The 22003-nt window shown below is 35.4% G+C and overlaps 1 pseudogene; it reads left to right on the top strand.

Moving 5' to 3' along the window:
• The first annotated feature begins 12681 nt into the window (after positions 1 to 12681).
• Positions 12682 to 14082, top strand: LOC141373085 (RNA polymerase II elongation factor ELL2-like; annotated as a pseudogene).
• Positions 14083 to 22003: the final 7921 nt, after the last annotated feature.

Below are 22003 nucleotides of genomic sequence, written 5' to 3'. Positions count from 1 at the left end.
GAGGAAGAATGGCTGTAAACCAAAAAAGGCTTTAGCATGGTATCTGTCGACATAGGAGCCTTTAAGAATACTACCTCTTTCTCCTCTTTTTCTTCGTTCCTACCTTCCTTTTTCCTTCTTCCATGTTAATTTCAAATATAGTGCTTGAAAAATGACTTATCTTGAAATTTTCTTTTAAAGATATGCCCCATCTTTCTATCTGTACTTCCAAGCTAAACACAAAATCATGGATCACTGTTTCCAGTATCTTAATACAAATGTTTAGCTTTTATCCCCTATAATTGACCTACATTGATAGAAACGATCCACAAGTCTTAATGCCAGTATCATGAACTTCAGTACCTTTCCATCCAGTTTAGAAATTCCAGAGATATCTTCCGAAAACATAAATCTCACTACTTTCCTAATAGCTCCAAAAATGATTAATTGAATAAAGATTAATAATGCACTAAATAGCATGCAACAATTAGTGAGATGTTTCAGAAATGATCTTGAATTCTAGATCCAGACTGTCTGGGTTTTAATCCTAAATCATTAGGCAAAACTATATAATATTGGCAGTCTGTTTACCGTCTTCATGCCTCAGGTTTTTTCGTCTATAAAGTGGGAAAATAGTAGCATTTACCTGACCAAAACAGCCTTAACATTACCCTCAGCTTGACCAAACTTTAGACAGGATTGTTGCTGACAATAGGCCCCTGATCTCCCTTTTTTTTAGAGGATTTACTTTAGAAAACTTGGAATTGTGAACTTTTTCTTTGTCCCTTTCAGCTGCAGATCTCCCAACTTCTTGCCAGTTTTACAACCTAGAAATATCTTTTTCAAGATCCTGGGGGCCATCTCTTTGGAAATGTAATCATCGGTGAAAATAGTGCTCCCCAGTCTCTATGGAACAGTGGGAGCTAAACTTCAGCAAGTGTCAATTAGCAAACACAGATAACTTAACAATAGAGATCAACCTCCTTATTGACGTTCTTCAGTACTTTTCCACTCATCCCAGTGCTTCAAAACTCTCCTGCCTTTAGTTTCAGCTGAGTTGAGCTCAGTCTTTCTCCCCTATTGCAAAAGTCTTGAATAAAGCCTTCTTTGTTTAACTTGCCCTGTGTAATTTTTGATATATTTTAGAGGATTACTATGAAAACCGTATATTAATATATGTGAACTACTTAAGACACTGCCTGACATGTGGTGCCATGTAAGACTTATTTTGTGCTTATTCAAAATGTAATGCTAGCCTTAATTATTAGCTAACTTTTCCATCATTCTTTCTCTAAGCATATCTGACACTATGTTGAACTAAATTTCTTATTGTTCCCTAAATAGGACCAGCTCGTTTGCATATATATATATATTTGTTTTGTGGGGGGGACACATATGTTTTGTTTAACAGTTGCCTGTCATTCTTCTGTTCTCACTGCAAGGTTCAAATCTGTTAGCACCAGCTTTAGGAAACCTTACTTGCCTTCTTAAGGCATTGTTAGTTATATGCTACTTCTATGCTCAGTCAAGTCTCCCTCCCTCACTAGGCTATAATTCCCTTGTAGGTAGGTAAAATATTGTATTAGCAGGATATTTGACACATTAAAGGATTTGTTGTGTTAATGAGCACTGGTTGTTTGCAAATTGTTATGTTATTAAATGCAGAGTAATGGTTTGTTTCAGTGAGCATTGATGAGCAACCAGTGAGCAGTGTTTTCTTCCTTGTTTTCATTCACATAAGCATCTGCTTTTTTTTTTTTCTGTTTCATTCTTTAGTTGAACTGCTCTTTTTATTGCTGTTTCCAATCTAAAATTTTAGTAATAACAGCTTTAGCAACATTGCCACATTAGGCTATAAGAATTCTAATGCTGCACAGACATTTGAAGGACACTATTTATCTCTTGTGGCTAACATTTTTGAAAGATTTAGGGGAAAAATTTTTCACAAAAGTGCATTGCCACAGGCAGTTTCTTTCTGTTTGAATTCCTTGGACGTTGAAAGGTACAAGCACTGCTGCTCTTGGTTTAATGTGATGTATTTGGCAGAAAGAAAGGGATGTGGATAGAGAGTAGAGTTCAGAACCTACCTTGTGAAACTGTGCTAAGAGAGGTAGTCTCAAATCCCTTGACTACATTATCTTGTAAATTTGCTAGGATTTGTTAGGTTTTAGGTGGAAAGATCTTCTTTCAGTGACCAAAAACAAAACAAAACAAAACAAAGCCCTATAATAGAGGAGGTTCCTAATTCTCAGGGAGTAGAGAAGAATTGCCAGGTAAGAAATAATTAGTTATATGGCAATGATCTCAAGAATAGGTAGAGTTATACAGTCAGATTCTAGTGCCAGTTTACCACATACTAGCTATAGGAACCAGGCAGACCACATTTCAGAGTTTTAATTTCTAGGATCTGTAAAATGAATTATAATATATACTACATTTAGTGTCATCCAAAGAGGAAACACAGAATCATGTGTTTGGAGTAATACTTGGCATATTATAGACATATATTATCTCTCTAATATTTAGGTTAAAAAATAAAATCTATATTTGCCTCTTCCTCTTCTCTCAACTTCTTGCAACATATTTCTTCCTTTTCAAGTAACTTCTAAAGAACACTAGTATGCTATTTAATTAGTAACACCAGTGGAATTTTCTTGGTTTTTATCTTATATTACTTTTTTAATAGTAATGTCACCATTGTCATATATGAAGTTTCCAAGTACAGTTGGAGCTTTATATTCTTCTCTGTAGCCTAGTCTTGTGCAAATAGGAAACTGTTTTATTTACACTGGAAAATAACTTTTGTTCTATCATGTAGCAAATCCTCGTAATGTGCTATTCTTCATAAAAAATGTCTTGTTGCCCCTTGGCCATCTATATTTCTGGATAAATTTTAGTATTAGTTACCAAATTTCACTGAAATTAAAAAAAACCTTGGAATTTTGTTGGAATTGCATTTTCTAGATTGAATAATTTGAGAAAATTGATATCTCTATGCTATTAAGTGTTCTTAAGCAATATTTTATATATCCTTTTATTTCATTAGATTTTTATTTTTTTAAGATTTTATTTATTTTACAGAGAGAAAGAGAGCACGAGAAGGGGGAGAAGGGCAAATGGGGAGGGACAAGCAGACTTGCACTGAGCAGGGAGGCAAATGCAGAGCTGTCTCATGATCCTGAGATCATAACCTGAGCTGAAACCAAGAGCCGGGCTGCTTAACCAACTGTGCCACCTAGGCGCCCCTCATTAGATTTTTAAAGGCCTCTTAGTAAACCTTTACAGGTTAATTCACAGTACTCTTCTATGTCTTCTATGTATTCTTCAATATTTTATATTTTTGTTGATTCTGTAAATGGAATATGTCTTAAAATTATATTTGCTGTTTCTTTTGGGAATATATAGAAATGAGCATGATTCTTATAGATTGATTTCATGATTCAGCATCATAAAACTTGCTTATTAATACTAACAATTTGTTTGTAAATTCGTTTGATGGTAGAAAATATTTGAATGAGGAAAACTTGTGTTCTTTTCGACCATTATATATATAGTTATAAACATATATATTAATTTTATTAATCTTATTTCTAATTTTAAGAGAATGAGATGTCTAAGTATTAAATACTATATAACATCATGATCTGTTTGAAATACATATGACTCTCTAAAGCAAAATATATATATAGCATTGTTTTCTAGGGTGTTTGTTCTTATATGTAATTATCTTACATATAACTAAAACAAATAAATAAACAAAAAGAATGGTTGGTGGGCGCATACATGAACTTGAATAATTACAAGGTATCTGAAGTTTATGAGAAAAAGCATAAATCAAACCAAATTAATTGTGAAAATGATATACCTTGTATATTGTAACAGCTAGAGAAACCACTAAAATAATGCAAAGAAGTATACCAAATATATAAAATGGAATTCTAAAAGGCAAAATTCAAATAATAGAAAAGAATGAAGGAACAGGAAAAAAAGGGAACAAAATAAAATGGAGGAAGAAATAGAAAACAAAAAAGGTGGTAGACAAATTTAATCATCACTTAGTTTATTAAATGAAAATGAATTCTCTTCTCCAGTTAAAAGACAGAATGTTTATAGAAAAAGACTCAACTACATGCTGTCTACCAAAGACAGTCTTTTAAAAATGGCACAGAGGAGTATAAAGGAAATAAATGGAAAAAAGATAATGCCATGCAAATAGTAATTTGGAAGACTAAATTCAACAAATGTGGGATACAGTTTTGTCCATTACACCAATATTGACCATGTGCTGTATCAAAAAAACTAATCTCAAGAAATTTAAAAGCATATAATCTATATGTGTATAGAGAATCTGTGAGTCAAAGAAGAAATACAAATGAAAACTTCTGCCCATTTTTGGACTTGATTATTTGTTTTTTGGGTGTTGTGTTTGAGAAGTTCTTTATAGATCTTGGGATACCAGCCCTTTATCTGTAGTGTCATTTGCAAATATCTTCTCCCATTCTGTGGGAGTATTAAATACTAAGTATTAAATACTATATAACATTCCTTTGCTGTGCAGAAGCTTTTTACATGCCAATGGCTAACAGACACATGAAAAAATGTTCATCATCATCAGCCATCAGGTAAATTCAAATCAAAACCGCATTGAGATACCACCTTACACCAGTTAGAATGGCAAAAATTGACAGGGCAAGAAACAACAAATGTTGGTGAGGTTGTGGAGAAAGGGGAACCCTCTTACACTTTTGGTGGGAATGCAAGTTGGTACAGCCACTTTGGAAAACAGTGTGGAGGTGCCTCAAAAAATTAAATATAGAGCTACCCTGTGACCCAGCAATTGCACTACTGGGTATTTACCCCAAAGACACAGATGTAATGAAAAGAAGGGCCATATGCACCCCAACGTTCATAGCAGCAATGTCCGCAATAGCCAAATTGTGGAAAGAGCCGAGATGCCCTTCAACAGACTCATGGATAAAGAAGATGTGGTCCATATATACAATGGAGTATTACTCAGCCATCAGAAAGGATGAATACCCGACTTTTACATCAACATGGATGGGACTGGAGGAGATGATGCTAAGTGAAATAAGTCAATCAGAGAAAGTCAATTATCATATGGTTTCACTTATTTGTGGAACATAAGGGATAGCATGGAGGACATTAGGAGAAGGAAGGGAAAAATGAGCGGGGGAGGGGGGAATCGGAGGGAGAGACAAACCATGAGAGACTATGGACTCTGAGAAAAAAACTGAGGGTTCTAGAGAGGAGTGGGGGGATGGGTTAGCCTGGTGATGGGTATTAAGAGGGCACGTACTGCATGGAGCACTGGGTGTTATGCAAAAACAATGAATAGTGGATCACCACATCAAAAACTAATGATGTATTGTATGGTGACTAACATAACATAATAAAATAAAATTAAAAAAAATGCAAATGAAAACTTTTTTAAAAAAGATTATTTATTTATTTATTTGACAGAGAGACAGAGCAAGAGAGGGGAAACAAGCAAGGGGGGTGGGAGAGGGAGAAGCAGGCTTCCCGCCGAGCAGGGAGCCCGATGCGGGGCTCGATCCCAGGACCCTGGGATCATGACCTGAGCCGAAGGCAGACGCTTAATGAATGAGCCACCCAGGCGCCCCTACAAATGAAAACTTCTGATAAATTATGTGGCAAATTGACTAGACCAAGTGCTGTCCAGATATTTGATCCAACAGAAACTCCAGGAGGACAGAGAATTAAGACCATAGTCTACAGATCGTTAGCACAAATAAAATTTAAAAGACGGCTTAATTCTCTTTATCGAATATAATGGAAGAAACTTCTCCCCCTCCCTTTTTCTTAGGGCATTTACCTTAGAAACTGTAATTATTAAGTACTTTCTGCTCTCTCTGAAATGTGTATGAATTCTTTTGAAACCAGATAGGCCTTTTGTGAGTTTTATTACCCAGGAATGCCTTCTTATGGAATCAGGGACCATCTAATTGATAACACCTCTATTTCCCAGTCTCTATGAGAGGGTAGGAGCCTAATTTCAGTGGGCATCCTTGCCCTGAGTTGCAAAACTACTTCCTGTGGTAAAGATATGAGAAGTTGTTTTTCCTCTGAATAAAGCCAATTAGCTAACACAGATGGTAACCTCAATTCCAGATGTATCTAGGATGAACTGTGTGTGACAAATGGTGCTGTCAAGTCCTCTTTCTTGAGGACCAGTCATTGCTTATCTCAAGAACAAGTATGTAATGAGTTGTATCTGTTTGGCTATATAAAAGGTGAGATTTCATTTTATCTTTGTACTCTCTTAACAGATTACCTGTGATGTGCATCAAATTCTGGCTTAATGCTTATTCGATAATAAAATAGTTTTCTTTCTCTACTACTTTTGTAGAGAGATTTCCTGGCTTGAAAGAAAATTTTGTTTTTAATTATATTCCCCCCACACTTTGAAGACACAATTTCACCAAATACACATGAACAGCTGCAAGATACTGGCTAGCAGCATGAGGGAGCAAGGATTTTCACTATGCACCACTGACATAGGCACAGGCTGATTCTACTGCAATCTCAGACAGAAAGATGCCTCTCCCCATACTTCACACTTCCCAGAGGGAAATTCTTTTTTTTTTTTTAAGATTTTATTTATTTATTCATGAGAGACAGAGAGAGTGAGAGAGAGAGAGAGAGAGAGAGAGAAGCAGAGGGAGAAGCAGGCTCCCAAGGAGCAGGGAGCCCGATGCGGGACTCAATCCCAGGACCCTGGGATCATGACCTGAGCCGAAGGCAGACGCTTAACCATCTGAGCCACCCAGGCGCCCTCCCAGAGGGAAATTCTTAAACACCTTTCTTGTGACTATTCTACACATACACCTTGAACAGGTGCATCTGACTGGCAAATGTCGGTTACATTTCTGAATGTGAATCCTCAAGGAAAGCCGGACAAGTGTGTTTTCACTTTCTAACTTGAGGAAGCAGAACAAAATATGACAAATTAAAGGTGATTATTTTCCAAAAAAACATAAACAGTGACCACTAATGTTCACTACTTGGCTCTAAAATAAGACATCTATCATTTTTTCCACACTTTAATTTCCAAATAAATAAATTTCCAAGCAATAATACCAACAAAATAACTAGAACAACAGCAGCAAAAAATGAGCCAGGCTAAGAATGCAATTATATATATCTACAAATTAAATTGAAAATGTAATGCCCCCTTTGGACTCCTTTTTCTATTCTTACTGACAGGGAAATAGCAACAAGTAAAACAACCTTCAGGGTCATACGCTGGAGTGGAATGCACACCCTATCAGCCCTGGACTACTTACCTGGCAAGAGAAATCAGCTTTGACTTATTTAAAAGCCATTGTAGATTGGATTCTTTTTATTGCCCATACCCTTATGGTAGTTTGGTGTTGCTATAACCAAAATCCCAAAATGTGCATCTTTTAATTAGTATTTAAGCAACTTGTGACAAAGAAGCTGATATTATAGGCTGAAGAGATAGTAAATAAAAGTGGAAACTTTGCAATTTAGAATTAAGCCCAGAAAATGTCTTTTGACTATTAATACTTTGACATGAGTGGTTGAAAACAATTAAGTCCAGAGCTTAATGGATTTTGAGGATATTGCATTGCCAAAGAAACCACAAGCATGGGCAACAGAAGCCTGGGATTGTTTAATTCTTAAAGTAAGCTGCAGGAGTGGGATGAAACAGCTGTGAATCCCCAGAAATGCATACTTCCTAACATCCTCTTTAGATATGATCATGAAGGATAATAGATTAGGGGACTCAAAGGGAGAGCAAATGCAAGGACCATAAATGATAAGATTCACCTAGGAGTTATTATAAAGCAGTCCCATGAGCAGCCCCAAATGAGCCATCAAGGAATAACTCCACTGTCAGTCAATTCCACCCTTAGACCTAGTCACATAACGGCATTGCCTTGGGAACATGGGGCTCAGGAGCCCCATGTATCTCAAAATACACACACCAGAAAAGTACCAAAGAATGCACGAGTACCCACAAAACTCAAGGTGCTACACTTAAGTAAAGCACACCTGCACCAAAATGCTTTGGAATTTTGTGGGTGGTACTGTCGCTAGAGGACATTGATTCTGAGAGCAGGGAGGAGGTAAAGAGTGAAAGCACTTAAGTTAAAGGAAACCAAATTAAGGTTACTTTTATATTCTTTCAGACAGTAACAATTCAAGAGTCTTTATAACGTAATTTCTGGGTAGTGCCTAGTTTTCAGTTTCTTGCTTCTTTCTGTATTCTACTGCGTGTTCCTGGAATTGCTTGCAAATTAAGCATTATTTCCAACAGGTTTACATGTTAGCTATGGTATATTTTCCAATATTAAACAATTCATATTATTTCAATTTATATGTATAGAAATTGAATTGAATGTGCACACACACACACACATATATAGCATTATACCTATGAAGTGTGATACTGTTTTGTTTTTATTTTGAAACTTCATGGACAATAAAAACACAGAGGACATAGCTTTGTATTCGTGTGAGGAGACATGGTCCCAAATGTGCTGATAGCAGTTGACATTGGTTTGGGCTAAATCAAAGAATAAATATATTTTCTGGATCTCTCCCAAATTGAACATCTTGCTGATGTTGTATCACATTTGATATTAAAGTCATTCAAGAACAAATTTTGGGAATGCCAACTAAATGCAGTTGAAAGAATTAGATTTAATTTAGACTATTTGAAAACTTACATAAGATACAAGAAGAAACCAAAATAACAAGACACTGTCATAAAAAGAGGAAATTGTGGCCACTGGCAGATACAAAAATTAATTTTGAATATACTCTTCAGTTATTCAACATGAACTATTTTTTTTTAAAGATTTTATTTATTTATTTGAGAGACAGTGAGAGAGAGAGAGCGAGCACATGAGAGGGGGGGAGGGTCAGAGGGAGAAGCAGACTCCCTGCTGAGCAGGGAGCCCGATGCGGGACTCGATCCCGGGACTCCAGGATCATGACCTGAGCCGAAGGCAGTCGATTAACCAACTGAGCCACCCAGGCGCCCTCAACATGAACTATTGATTATTATAACTGTTATTAACAAAACCTTATAAAATAGATCTAGACTTCCTACTTTAAAATACTCTAACAATTAAAAAAATGGCTTGTGTAAATTGAAAGACAGTGGATGCTAAATGCAATGAAAGTGACAGCTCAATATAATATAGGGAACTTAGAACAAGGAAATGATGTGTGTAAGTGGATTTCATTTTTTTTTCATTTTATAGTAAACTATAAATTAAATTCTGTGAAGATTATTTGTCGGGCCACTGTAGTTTACAGCATAGCTTAATTGAATAGAGTGTTAAACAGATTAAGGAACGCATTGCTATTCTCGTTTTTAAAATGATATGCCAGTAGTGAACATTGTGAAAGAAAAGGAATATAAAAAATATTGTTTGGCTCTGGATACTTATTTAAGAATTATAAAGATGATCAGGATATAACTAATAGTAATTTATATGATAAACTCAGAATATTTCTGAAAGTTTTCTACAATGATGAGGAAATGTAAATATATGGAAAATTCATGCTTGATTTCAGATTCAAAGATTGCTCTCCTAGTTTTATTAACAATTTCATTGGCTCCTAACTCAGCAGAGGGACTTTATTTCCAAATTACATTTAATAAAAATAAAAACTACAAACTATAATGATTTAAGAATAGTTGTCTAACAAAGCATAGTGTCAAGAGAACATAATTTATGGTATTTGATTATTCATCCAACATTGATGGCTAATTAGCAGAACACTCAAACATATGCAGTAATACCTACACTATGTAGTTTTTAAAACATTTAGCTAGCTAACTTTTAAAATTTTACAAAGGCGGAGCACCTGGATGTCTCAGTGGGTTAAGTGTCCGATTCTTGATCTCAGCTCAGGTCTTGACCTCAGGCTGGTGAGTTCAAGTCCCGTGTTGGACTCTATGAGGCTATAGATTTGCATTTTTAAAAATTTTGTTGTTAAGAATGTATAGTTTTTCAGCTTAGAGCCACAAAATATATTTTACTTAATAATACCATATATAACTTTTAAATAATTAGATATATTGTAGGTGGTCATCCTTTTGCACACTTTTCCCAAATTCCACAAATTTTAAGGGTGCACTTATGTCATTTCAAGTAGTATTCAAAATTCCTGACCTTACAGCTGCTGTGAATGCCTGACTGTTGTGTCTCTAAATGCTTTGTGTTGTCTCCCTTACAAAAGGAATGATGTGCTCAAAGTGGAGAAGACATGGAATTTGGTGGAAACTGTTAACAGCTTTCCAGTATCCATAGTTGAATTCTTCCCATTAGAATAGAATCCCTCATCTTTTCTCTGCTCATCAGTGCTCAGCCAGAGTCTCATTCTCTTGGACCACTGGCTAAATATGAGTCAGGTATAAGCAAATGAATGCAACAGTCTTCTTACTATTTTCCTAGACTTTATTCCTCTCTTCCTGACTATAGATAAATATTTGAGTGATTTGCTGAGATATGGTGAGGTCTAGAGAAACTACAGAATCCTTGCGATGAGGATGACAGAGCCTCCCTAACAGCCATGGACTGCTTTCTTCTAAGTTAAAGATGAAGCAACTATAGTCTACAGACTATTTTTGTAAATGAGATGTTATTGGAACACAGCCATGCTCCTTCATTTATTTGTCTACTGCTACTTTTAAGCTACAACAGCAGAATTGAGTAGCAATAACAGAGACCATATGGCCTTTATATAAAAAAACTTTTCTGGTTTCTGCACTACATTATTCAATAAAAAGATATACATTGTATACAAACCATTATATCTTGGCTATCTTTGCCTAACAGATTAGCATTTATCCAAACTAATACAATCACTACAACTGAAAAAAAATTCTGATCTGAGAGTATCTAAGGGAACAGTTTTCTCCAAAAAAGCACAGAAGTGAAAGATAACTGAATTCAAGTTTTGAACTAATCTATGAAGGCAATATATGCGGATACCATGAAGGCTACTGTACAATAGGTGTCAGTTTTTGCCAAAAAATGACATTTAATACTTGTTCTAATGCTGAATGCTAGCACAATGAGAAAATGTTCTCATGGAATTTAAGTTTACTCATTTCAGTGAAAATGAAAGTCTATTGAATTTAAGTTTTGAAATACTCCAAGAATGGGATATTGCCAAATATGGAAGCTAAGTTGATGCATAATTAATTAATTCAATTAATTAATTAATAAATACCAGTGGTAAAATGTATGATTAGTAAATAGTGCAGGGCGCCTGGGTGGCTCAGTTGGTTAAGCAACTGCCTTCGGCTCAGGTCATGATCCTGGAGTCCCGGGATCGAGTCCCGCATCAGGCTCCCTGCTCAGCAGGGAGTCTGCTTCTCCCTCTGACCCTCTTCCCTCTCATGCTCCCTCTCATGCTCTCTCTCATGCTCTCTCTCTCAAATAAATAAATAAAATCTTTAAAAAAAAGTAAATAGTGCATTATGCTACCATTAGTTTAAAAAACTCAATAATACAAACCTTTTAAAGAAAAAGGAACTTGCTTAAGGGAATTTCTATTTAATGGTTTTTGTGAGTTGTATGACAGAAGGGATATCTATCACTAACAGTTTTTGTTATGTTCAAAATTATAGTTTCTGTTATTGACTTAAATGATTTAAAAGCTTTACCGAGTGCTCAATTCTCCAGTTTCCAATCCAACTACAAATATTTCTATAAATAAATATACTCACGCCAATTGAATCATAAATGCTAGCATCCATTGATTTAAGAAAGATTTAAATTCTTTCTAGAAACAATTGTTTAAAAAAATTGTAATCTATAAATGTTTATACCTCTTTCAATGCCTGTGTACTTCAGAAGGAAATTACCTTGAAGTTTTTTAGGTTTGTTTGTTTTCTTTAATCCAAATTAAACAAACCAGCAGCACACCAGTTGTAGATGTGGCAATAGATTCCAAGCACACAGTGGAAACTGGAGTAGGTGGTGGGGGGAGATTTAGGTGAATCAGAGGATAGAGAATGGGCCTATGGTAGGAGCGGCACCATGGATGACTGAGGTATGACAATATCACTGTCCTGCTTGTGAAGCTCATCAGCACTGGAGATTGAGCAGATTCACAGAGTTTAATTTCAAGGAGAAAGATGATAATTTGAAGGAACTGACATTTGATTCAGTTTTGAGGAGAAACATAGGAGAAGAATGTGTCTTTTAGTCTGCTCAGGGTGCTATTACAAAATGCCACAGTCTGGGGGCTTAAGACAACAGAAATTTATTTCTCACAGTTTTAGAGTCTGGAATTCCATGATCCTCGTGCCAGGTAGGGTGTCACATAGGGCTATCCTCTGGGTCACAAAGTTTTTGAGTGTCCTCACACAGCTGAAGGGTCAAGAGGGTTTGGTGGGATCTCTTTTATTTTAACACTAATCCCATTCCTGAGGGCTCCACCCTCATGACCTGATTACTTCTCAAAGGCCCTACCTACCTCCTGATACCATCAAAGGGGACGTCAGTATTTTAACTATGAATTTGGGGGAAACACAAATGTTTAGATCATAGCAGGGTGCAAATTTGAAGACATGTTCCAGATGCAGTGTGTTACCCATGAACCTTGCAAATATAACTCAAAAGACACACGTGGACAGCAGTGTTGCTCAGCAGCCATGATAGTGGCAGGGGGATGCACTTACTTGCACTGAAGGCTTACGTGAAGCCTGAACTGCTTGCTTCATTCCAAACAGATGACATCATTGCAAAGAACTCCCTCAGAACAATTCTGCAACAAGTAGCTATTTGGAATCCTCAGGCATTTGTTACATGTACTTTAAAGAATCATGTTTTTAAAAAGACTCAAAGAGACTGGCCTAGATACAATCCAATAGGCAGTCATCGGGAGTTCCTGCTCTCTAGAAAACTAAATCCACTGCAGAGTGATGATGCAGGCAGCAGCCAGTCAAAAGCTTCTGTATGTTCTAGTAGAGATGTTGCATCTTCTCATTCTTAGAAATGGCTCTTGAATTTAGAGTTAATGGATACTTCAAAGCACAGCTCCTATTACGTGCTCATTTGAATCTCACCAACAAAAAATCTACTGCAGTCTGTCACTGGCCTCTGTAGCTGCTGCCATCCTTACTCAGTTCGTCTCCACCTCGGCCTCTCTGCCCACTGTAAATCTTCCTCCATGTGTAAATTGTCACTCCAATTCACCTGGCTCTCTACAGGACAAGGGGACCCAAAACCTGCCTGTTGAAAATTTCAATCAAAATGGTATCATCTATAAGGACCAGCAAGATATGACTCTAGGACTTCTCCAAAACTTTATCCATAGGTTAACTTCTGCTAAACTGTCCAAAGCCTTTATAAGAAAATCATTTAATATCTCACATAAATTCCAAAAGGACATTTTAAAACAATTAAGGAAAAGAGGGGCACCTGGGTGGCTCAGTCGGTTAAGTATAAGCCTTCAGTCCAAGTCATGATCCCAGGGTCCTGGGATTGAACCCCGAAATCAAGCCCCACATCAGGCTCCTTGCTCAGCGGGGAGTCTGCTTCTCCCCCTGCCCCTCCCACTGCTCATTCTCTCTCTCTCTCTAATAAATAAGTAAAATCTTTTAAAAAATAAGGAAGAGGATCAAGTAAAGTGATATAATTTTGAGATTATTAAGGAAAAAGGGGAAGATTTTAAAAAAGGAGAGGGGATTAACAAGCTAAATAACTAAATAAAAAGTGATATAATTTTGAGATTATTAAGGAAAAAGGGGAAGACTTTAAAAAAGGAGAGGGGATTAACAAGCTAAATAATTAACAAGCTGAATTCCAATGAAGGAGTTAAGGAGGGTTGTGCTTCTTCTGTAGAGCCTTCATCAAGAGTTGAACTCCCAGATTATTTGATAAAATGTATTGCTTTTTTCTCCCATGATCAACACTGGAATTACAACAATGACTTCAGTGCTGAGTTTGATGAGCATAGGACCTTGCATGCCAGGACAAGGACTGCAGCTAGATTTATTAAACTGGATGCACAAGGGAAACACCTTTCTCCAGTTCAAAAGAGTATCAGATTGTTCATGAAGAAGTCTGACAAACACACCAAACAACAAGCAGGCTAGTCATAGTTATGATAAAGAAAATAAAGTGGCTCATATTAAAAGACAAATAGATTAATTTCACTAAATGGCAAGCATGGTCATAACAATGGAACTCTTCTTGTATCAGAAAATGTGAATAATTGTAAGCTTATGTATTTAATATTAAAAAGAAGCAATAAATAAAATTAAACAGACAAAATTCATGTGTTTCAATATATTATTTTATAAATGTGTTCCCAGAAGTATCTTTTTATGTTTAAAAAAAATTAAAAAAAAATCAACTGATACTACTGTTCTAGCTGAATAGTTGAGACAGAACATCACAGAAGTCATCTATATAAAATGAACAAATAAGCTATACTGAGATAAACACTTTAGAGATTAGTCAAAAGGGATTCTAAGAAAATAGTTCAATTGAAAATATCATGTCACATGCACAAAACATGAATTCTTCACTAACAACATAGTATAGTAAGTTCATGTCAAGTAGGAATGCATCAATTTCTATTATATTCCTATATATAAGCATAATTTTTTTCATATTTTCACTTTTAGTCTGAATCATAAAAAAGATTAAGAATATCCTGGGAGAGTTAAAAAAGTAACTGATAATTTGAATTAGCTGTTAATGCTAGTATGACAATGATCTAAAAACCTCATTTCTACCATCAGAAGCTTTGCAAGTATAAATATTTTTCCATCTTTCTGGAACGATCCTTGCCTGTCTGATCCAAATTATTTTACCATTAATGTATATTTCTTAGTGAAATCAAGTTTCTCTAGGTTGTATGTTCCTCCATTTTGTAGGCTTTTCATAGTGGTCTGTTCTGTTCCACTGAAACACCTAGAACTCTTTATTTAATTTTTAGTTTCCTCAGAAGATGCTATTTTCATTGAGGGATGGATATGCCAGTTATACTCAAAGCCTAGAAATATGTGGTAAATCATAGGAATGTTGCCCTTATGGGGGGCATGAATGAAAGTCATAATACTTTCCAATTTACAATATTGAAAATTTCAATGGTATATAATTATAAATATATTAATATATATGGTTATGTAATGGTATATAATTATATATATTTTATATATACACCACTTTTTTAAAGATCTACATTGCTTTGACAAGATTTATTCCTACTCCCTGCTTTGAAATTTTATGAGAATCATTGAACCATTCTTTTAATAAAGGGATCTTTGGAATTGGATATATTTTCTTAGAAAATGATATTTTTCTTACATTTAAGACATTTTAACCAATTTTTGAGAGCAGCACAAGAGTCTTTTTCCTAACTACAGAAAGGAAAAAAAAAAGAAATATTAATGAAATAAGTTCATGCAGTATGTTATTTTTGCACAATGCTGCATATTAACATAGGGCTGTTTGTATAGCTAAGAAAAATGAAAGATTATTAAATGACACAGGACTTGATGAAAATAGTTCAAAATATAGATATTTTTAAAAATGGAAAGCTAATATAAATAGATTAGAACAAGATGTCTTGCATACGTGATATAGCTACATTATATGCATAGCAAAATAGCCTTGGGTGAAAATGAACTTCAGATTTTTCTGACTTTATGAGAAAAGAAACTGGAAAAAAGTGTCATACATAATTTGTGGTTTTCAACTCCCTAAAAGTTGGAACAGAATTTACCTTTGACGTGGTCTTTATCTTTGTTCTAGGGGGGCGGGGAAAGCTAGTTGGCTTTTATTAATGTAAAAAAACTAAAAAAAAATAATTATTAATGAAAAGTTTGCCTTAAGTTAATTTTTCTACATAAAATTATAAAAAACTATAATAATTATAGGTAGAGTTTCATCTTAAGTTGTATTTCTAAACATTTATTTTAAAATATGAATTAAAACAATGTTGTTCCTGTATGTATTTTTTTCCATAATTCATACAGATTTTCACAAACCGAAAGCACAGACCCTGAATGTTTATTTTAGTTTATTTTTTTAAAGATTTTATTTATTTATTAGAGAGAGAGAGAGAGACAGCAAGAGAGGGAACACAAGCAGGGGGAGTGAGAGAGGGAGAAGCAGGCTTCCCGCCGAGCAGGGAGCCCGATGTGGGGCTTGAACCCAGGACCCTGGGATCATGACCTGAGCCGAAGGCAGACACTTAAGGACTGAGCCACCCTGACACCCCCCTGAGTGTTTAAAGTAAGATCTGAAAGCTCTTTCTTTTACTTTGTACTGAACAAGAGATGGAAAGTGAATTAAAGTGAGCTGGATGCACCTGAAAGGAGACATGATTTACATCTCCCATGGCGGATGCTATTTTAAATGAAGTAATCCAGACTGTGGCACACACTGAAAGTGCTTTATAATGTTCTTGAGATGAGTGTGAAACCACACTCTTCAGCAAAGACAGAAAGATCTCTCCCATGCTGGGCACAGGATGGAAAATGAAAGATATTTTCATCTTCCAAAAAGTCAACAAAGGATATTATAAGGGTGATCAATAGCACAGGCAGAAGCAGAGTGTCAGGATAAGAGTCGAAGAGCACAGGAACTCTTTGTTACTGTTCTGAGGAAACATAAGCTAAAATTCTGGGTTATTTTCTAAAAAAACCTTAGAAACATACAAAGAGTGACAATTTTCCAGTAATTAAGTAATGTGTCCCTGAGAATTTAAAACTTAAAAATTATATTGCAATGTGACCTCAGTTTACTCACAAGGTTACTGACCAAGACATTTATGGTTGTGTTTCACACACTGTGCTTCAACTTGGCATTATCCCTTTTCATTATAGAGACTCACCTTGTTTTTCCACTTACGTTCCAGAAACATTTTAAAAACTGAGGTCATTAGTGACTGAAATAAAAACAACTATGAGTTTCATAATGGCATAGGAAAATTCTATAAGAATCAGGATTACCAGATAAAATATAGGATGCCCGGTAAGAACAAATTTTTTGCTATTAATATGTCTTCCAAAATATTGCGTGGGGTATACAAAACTTCAGTGAAAAATTATTTGGTCTTTATCTGAAATTAAAATTTAAGTGAGAATCATGTATTTTTATTTGCTAAATCTGGAAGCCCTAACAAGGATGCCTAAGAAATACATTCCAGTTAGTGTAAAACATTTTCTCCCAAATGTTTTCACAACGTGACATATGAGGTATGAAATATGAGATATGTCCACCATATGTTGGCAAATGGGAGAGGGTGCTTGTGTGTAGACATAGTGAGCTCAGGACTCCATCTATCCCAAGCTCCAAGCACACCAGTCAGTGTACACAGGTGAGAGTCTACTCTCACAGATGCAGAATACATTGTGGAAGGAAAGATACCTGACTTGTTTTACATACAAATATGACTTCTGTTCCATTCACAGATGTCAGTTCCTGAGAACTACTGTAGTCCTACATATTTTCAAATATTTTTTCTCATCACCTCTTAAGAAACTTAGGGAGATATTTTAATGAAGGAAGTTGAATTTTTGTAATCAGATAGACTTAAGTTTTGAATTTTAGTTCTTCCAGGGATGCCTGGATGGCTTAGTTAGTGAATTTTAGTTCTTTCATCTACCAATTCTGTGACATAGGAAAAATACATATAACCATTGGTCTGTTTCCTTATCTGTAAAATGTACATGAAATTGCCTAAAATAGGATTAGTGTCAAAAAATATGTGAAATCACTAGTGTGATACCTGATAAGTCACTCATAATTGGAAGGTATTTTCACTAAATACCATGAAATGGTTTTCTGTATAGCTTCCTTTAAAGATTTTATGCCAACAAAGGATGATTCCATTGCTGGTGTTGGGCAGTGACAATAAATTAGAACTATCAGTTTAGATAAATGTATTTTTATAAATTTCCTGAAGAATATGAGTCCTCTAAAGTCTTCACTGAATTAGAGCAATTTTTCAGATCTACCTCTTTGGGCAATAATATACCACACTCTTCCTTGGAGTTACTATTACTTAAGGCACTTTGTGGTAATGACATTTACGTTCATTAAGAGCTGGTTTAAGAAGCAACTTGTTCAATGTAAATTCAGGAATGACTCTGCAGATCTCATATGTTACTTAAACACTATTCTTTTTATTTGGACCCTTGAGGGAGATTATCTCTCTATCTCTGTCTGTCTATCATCTGTCTATCTACTTATTTGGCCTATGAAACATCCATTCCTATATTATATTAAGAGAATCCCAGCTTCATCAGCTTTACTTGGAATATTATCTGTTCTTGATTATATTCAGTCTAAATGGGACTATAAATGAAGTAACCTTATTATATGCAAGGTGAAGGATAGACACTTAAAAGCTGCAAGAATTGAACATTCTTTCCTAGAATTTCAAATCCTGAGCAGATACAGTTTGAAATTTATGTCAGAAAACCCAAAATAAGGAAAGGCTAAACACATAAAGATTTATATTTCAAATGAAAGAAGTTTGGAGATAGAAGACTGTGAGCCTGGTATGATGATTCCGTAAACCCCGGGAACCAGATTCCTTCTCTTTCTGTTCTGCCCCCCTCAGCATGTGTCATCCATTCTCAAGGATGATTCAGGATAAGGACTAGATATTGATTGCTCCATGCATCTCATTAGCATTCCATGTAGTAGGACAGAAAAAAGGACAAAAAGCGCATAGTAGGCAGCTGAAACAAATTTTTTTAAGGAGTTTTTCAAAATTTCCTTATAGCTCTTCCACAGATTTCTCTCTTTTTTTTCTTTCTTTTTTTCTTTCTTTTTTTTTAAGATGTATTTATTTAAGAGAGAGAGAGCTCAAGTAGGAGGGACAGAGGAAGAGAGAGAGCGAATCTCAAGGTGACTCTGCACTGAGCACAGATGCAGGGCTCCATCTCAGGACCCTGAGATCACGACCTGAGCGGAAACGAAGAGTCAGACGCTTAACCCACTGCACCACCCAGGAGCCCCTCCACTGATTTCTAATTAGCTAAAACACAGTTACATGGTTACAATGAATGCAAGAGAGCCTGGGAAATGTTAAATTTATCCCAGGTATAAAGGTTTTCAGCAAAAAATTAGAGTTCATTACTAAGAATGAGAGAAAAGCTATTAGATATGAAACTAGCAATCTAGTGACATAAAAAAACCCAAAAGTATTTGAAGGTGATAATTTCAGTGGCAACACTTTGCTTAAACTGTCTTTCTTAAACTTTCCTGCTATCTTTAATGAGAGATAACTTAGCTTTATCCTTTTCTAAGTCTGATTCTCCATGTTGTCTGATGATTCTATGCGTTATTCAATATCTTGCTAATAAATTTCTTTGCTACTAGGAGCGCCTGGGTGGCTCAGTCATTAAGCGTCTGCCTTCGGCTCAGGTCATGATCCCAGGGTCCTGGAATCGAGCCCCACATCGGGCTCCCTGCTCTGCGGGAAGCCTGTTTCTCCCTCTCCCAATCCCCCTGCTTGTGTTCCCTCTCTCACTCTGTCTCTCTGTCTCTCTCTCTCTCTGTTGGATGAATGAATAAAATCTCAAAAAAAAAAAATTTCTTTACTACTTAAGACAAGGTTATTCACCATGTCTAACTCAGGACCACTGGGGGACATTTGGGGCAAATTTGAGGAAATTCTATTGTGATCATGCATACATTTGTGTATGGACAAGTGCACCTCTGCAATATTGCTAAACATTGTGTAGTGACCAGACCTTATGGCAAAAAAACCAAATTTGATACACAGTAAATTTCAGTGACATGTATTTAAATTTATGGATATTAGCATTTAATAGCCCTAACTAATTTTTAGGATACTATTAATGGGACTTTCAGAAAGTACAATATTAGCAGTCAATGAAATGAATGTCCTTTTCTTAGGAAAGCAAAATGACTTGTATTTTTTAGAATTCCTAGAACCTTTGTGGATCACCTAAGGGTTGTTTAACAAAGTTTGGTACTTATTGCTTAAAAGATAACATGGAAGAATTAACATTTGATGAGTATTAGAGAAATTTAATTCTGTTGGAATTCACTTAAATTCATGGGCCTCAATTTCATCACAAGTAAACAACAACAAGAAAAAAAATGTGGGTGCTAGGAGGAAATATAATAAAACCTTCACTTCTTTCGAGGGATCTTTTCAAGCTATCAAATGAAAAATATTAAGATGAACATGTTTTAGAAACTATAGATATGTTATTTTTCTGGATTAGAATGGTTTGATTGCATATGGAACCTGGTCACAGGCAATGTCGGGATAATATAAATACATACCTTCAAGGGGAGTTCATCTGTGGCTCTCTACACCCCCAAAATTATACAGTGTTTGGAAAATAATCTTTCCAATTTTTATTTTGAATTTTTTTTTAGAATAAGTATGTTAAAGCTTCCAGTTTTTAAGAGATCAATAATAGTCTAATGGTTCTATGCACTAAAATTAAAGATTACTTTATATACAATCATAGTCAAAGACTTCTAAATTGTCACCGTAATAATTTCTGTGTATTCATAGATTGTTTCATTAGCTTCTGTCACACTTACTAATGCCACATTTGCATTGTTAGCTGTGAATATTGGGAATTTGTTATATCTGACTATTATTCTCTGGTTTCTTTAGTGGATAATATTATATATTAAAATATCATATATGAGGGTCCCTGGGTGGCTCAGTTGGTTAAAGTGATGCCTTCAGCTCAGGTCATGGTCCTGGGGTCCTGGGATTGAATCCCATGTGCTCCCCCTGCTCTGCGGGGAGCCTGCTTCTCCCTCTCCCTCTGCCTACAACTACCCCTGCTTGTGCTCTGTCTCTCTCTCTCTGTCAAATAAATAAATAAAATCTTTAAAAAATAAATTGTATATGAAATGATGCTGGCCCAAATGTCCACACACTGCATCTAATTATAAATATGATGACAGATAGCAAAATACATTATGCTTTTAAAAAGAAAACTTCACCTATATAAGAAGATGATTATTTTGCTACTTTTATGATTGTACATTCCTTATGTGATATAAATATCTAATTCTTTAGCTTTTAGTAGCAAAAAATATTCTGAGCATAAATATCTATCATAAATTGCAGAGTTATTTAGTGGATGCTGAAAGAACAATTTACCTATATAGATTTTCATAGAAATATCATGCAATTTTGGGGCACCTAGGTGGCTCAGTTGGTTAAGCATCCGCCTTTGGCTCAGGTCATGATCCCAGGGTCCTGGGATCGAAACCTGCGTTATGTTCTCTGCTCAGGGGAGAGCCTGCTTCTCCTCTCCCTCTGCTGTTTCTCCTGCTTGTGCTCCCTCTGTCAAATAAATAAATAAATAAATAAATAAATAAATAAATAAATAAATAAAATCTTTTAAAAAATATCATGTAATTCTGGTTTAAAGTGATTCTATTGTCTTAATTTTTCTGAGTAAAATTCTTGTGTAAAAAAGAAAATGTTGGGAGGGTGACAACTACACACCATTGTTACTGAGGAACACACTAGGGTAGATAAATTCCAAATGCATTCGATAAACACATCTGAAAGTTTTTCCTGGAATATTTTTAGTTCCAATTTTAAGAAAATCTAAGGATACATTTTGAGACCAGAATTTTCATTCATTAATGAATTATCATCGAAACAATGAAAAGCTGTTTTTTAATTAAGGGCACATTAAAAATAGTATTTTATTGTGTTTTGCTAAAAACAAAGAAACAGGAACACCTGGGTGGCTCAAATGATTAAGTGTCTGCCTTGGGATCAAGTCATGATCTCCAGGTGATTGAGCCCCACATTGGGCTCCCAGCTCAGTGATGAGTCGGCTTCTCCCCTCTCCCTCTGCCTTTCCCCCTGCTTGTGCTCTCTCTGGCTCATTTACTCTCTCTCTATCAAATGAATAAATAAAATCTTTTAAAAATTTTAAAAATAAAAATAAAATAAAAACAAACAAAAAACAAAACACTTCTCCACCCCCAGCTCAAAACCACCACTTAAAAAA

This window comes from Callorhinus ursinus, unplaced genomic scaffold (assembly GCF_003265705.2).
Source record: "Callorhinus ursinus isolate GAN/ISIS: 27379988/994484 unplaced genomic scaffold, GSC_fseal_2.0 scaffold7, whole genome shotgun sequence".
NCBI classification, from domain to species: domain Eukaryota; kingdom Metazoa; phylum Chordata; class Mammalia; order Carnivora; family Otariidae; genus Callorhinus; species Callorhinus ursinus.
Note: the sequence above shows the minus strand (reverse complement) of the source record. Positions and strands in the feature narration are given on the sequence as shown.